Source organism: Anarhichas minor, unplaced genomic scaffold, assembly GCF_050575085.1.
Source record: "Anarhichas minor isolate MPS153535 unplaced genomic scaffold, ASM5057508v1 ptg000077l, whole genome shotgun sequence".
NCBI classification, from domain to species: Eukaryota; Metazoa; Chordata; class Actinopteri; order Perciformes; family Anarhichadidae; genus Anarhichas; species Anarhichas minor.
Window position 1 is genome coordinate 184,590 of NW_027466523.1, and position 2,911 is coordinate 187,500.

Genomic DNA, 2,911 nt, shown 5'->3' on the forward strand with positions numbered 1-2,911 from the left:
TTTGAACTTCTGTATTTTGACCTTTAACCTGTTTGAAGACGTAGTTTTCTCTGAAGCTGAATTCTGTTGCTCGTATTGTTCAAAATAAAAAAGTATTTTATTTATGAGTTCAAAGTGATCCGCTCTTAGTTTGGTAAATAAATGTAAATCAGATATTGTTTCCTCTCAGATGTTTAAATACTTTTCTCTCATAAATCATTTTAAAGGTTGAAGACGTTTAGTTTTTATCGGCACATTGAGAATAATGAAAACAATGTGAAACAGGAATATTCAGCGTTCAGTTATAGATTCTATAAACTTCCTTTAATTTGACTTCTAGCCACAAACGATGTAATAAAACAAACGGCTGCAGACGAACAGGAACACGTCGTAATCAGGACCGTTCTTTAGAGTTTAATAGCTTCTGTTTTTATAAAGTGATGTGTTGACGTGTGAAAACAATACATCAGACAGGAAGTCGTCACTTCAGACAGGAAGTCGTCACTTCTCTCCTGAATATTCACCAACAAAAAACAAACCGTTAAAAAGGAAACATTTCAGGAAGGAAATAAAAACACAAATCAAAGTCAAACCGCTGAACACTGGAGGTCCCTGAAGACGCGTTTTATTGAGTATTTAAATGAATCCGTCTTTATTATTAGAATGCGTTTCATCTCCTCAAGCTTCTATTTACAGCGGTGATGAACTCAGCAGCTTCTCAAACACTTATTTTCACTTCCTGCTCGATGAACAGTTCAACGAGTGTTTAAAAAAAGGCAAAACTACGGAAGCCCAGAGAGACAAGTAAAGAAAAAAAACAATTGATATTAACAGTTTATAATGACGCAAGAACAGCAGAAAGTGTTCATGTTTGAATCCTCGTGTAAATAATAATAATCATGTTTAGCAGGTTATGAAACATTGTTTTAATCTGCCGTTAAAAACAAACAAGAACCTTTTTGTCCAAACGGAGAAAAAGTGCCGTTGATTCACTTCAGCCTCTTGTGGTCAACAAGAGAATTACAACAACAAACACATTTATGAAACACGGTCCATGTGGGCGAATCATTCAGATAATCGGATGAATCTGATGAATATAGGAGCCCCGATTCCACTGATCGTTGAAAAAAATATTGCATGAAAAACTCAAAATAAAGAATATTTTTCTGCTAATATGAATGTTTTCAGACTGTTTCCCATTGTGATGAATATTATTTTCTTCTTTTACCGGCACAAACGAGCGTCGTGAATTATTAAATAGTAGACGACGGGAGCTGCACTGATTGGTTGAACTCTGAACACCTGTTTACAGGTGTGTTGATGTGACATCACAGCTACCAGACTGATCTCAGAATATTCAAGTTTTTATTGTTCTGTTTTTATAAATCTCAGATCATAAATGTATAACTTTAATCTCGGAAATTCTCAGGTTTTTTCTGAGTTATTCTTTTTTTTAAATGTATTTATATTTTTAACTTTGTTTACAGTTGATAATTAAATGATCTGGACAAAACGCCACAAACCGTTGTTACAGTTTAACACTTTTAATGAGTTTAAGCTGCAGGTTAACCGAGTGTGCCTGTCTGTCTGCATGGAGGGAATAAAACACCCAGAAGCAGAAGGTAAACTAAATATCTACACAAACGTGATGAAGATAAATCCTGCTCGTGTTTCTCTGATCTTCTGATTTTACTCTAAAATAAACACAAATGAAGCTCATCAGAACTACAGCACAGCGTTCAGAGTTCCACTCCGGCGCTCCGACGGGAGACTTTAAATGCTTCTAACGGGTTTCAGCTCATCAGTCCGACAGCAGAATGTTGTTCTACATCTCCAGCTTCAGCTTTGCTCAAAGACACGTTGGTGGGAATCAAACCTGCGAACAGTCTGATGGATGACCTCACTGCTACAGGGTGGAGAACAAAGAGGAGAGACAGAAGAGTGATGCTGAGGGCCACCTGGAGAGCCCACCTGTCTGCTGCCCCCCCCCCCCCCCCCCCTCGAACCACATGGTGCTCCTCACTGACCCTCCCGTCCTCCTACGGAGACCAAAACAACATTTTGATTTTCACTCAAACAAATCAGACTTCTTCAAAGAATACACAAATGGAGTAAAAGTACAACATGTACCTCTGAGATGTAGTACAGTATAAAGTACAACATGTACCTCTGAGATGTAGCACAGTATAAAGTACAACATGTACCTCTGAGATGTAGTACAGTATAAAGTACAACATGTACCTCTGAGATGTAGTACAGTATAAAGTACATGTACCTCTGAGCTGTAGTACAGTATAAAGTACTACATGTACCTCTGAGATGTAGTACAGTATCAAGTACATGTACCTCTGAGCTGTAGTACAGTATAAAGTACTACATGTACCTCTGAGATGTAGTACAGTATAAAGTACAACATGTACCTCTGAGATGTAGTACAGTATAAAGTACAACATGTACCTCTGAGATGTAGTACAGTATAAAGTACATGTACCTCTGAGCTGTAGTACAGTATAAAGTACTACATGTACCTCTGAGATGTAGCACAGTATAAAGTACTACATGTACCTCTGAGATGTAGCACAGTATAAAGTACTACATGTACCTCTGAGATGTAGTACAGTATAAAGTACAACATGTACCTCTGAGATGTAGGACAGTATAAAGTACATGTACCTCTGAGATGTAGTACAGTATAAAGTACATGTACCTCTGAGATGTAGTACAGTATAAAGTACTATATGAACCTGAGATGTAGTACAGTATAAAGTACAACATGTACCTCTGAGATGTAGTACAGTATAAAGTACATGTACCTCTGAGATGTAGCACAGTATAAAGTACATGTACCTCTGAGATGTAGCACAGTATAAAGTACATGTACCTCTGAGATGTAGCACAGTATAAAGTACTACATGTACCTCTGAGATGTAGC

General features: G+C 37.4%; 1 protein-coding gene across 1 annotated transcript in view; it reads right to left on the reverse strand.

Moving 5' to 3' along the window:
• Positions 1 to 572: 572 nt before the first annotated feature.
• casc3 (casc3 exon junction complex subunit) overlaps positions 573 to 2,911 on the reverse strand; it is a 24,516-nt gene continuing 22,177 nt past the window's right edge. The window contains 1 exon segment of the mRNA XM_076080964.1: positions 573 to 2,018. The gene's annotated coding sequence lies outside the window, so the exon portion shown is untranslated.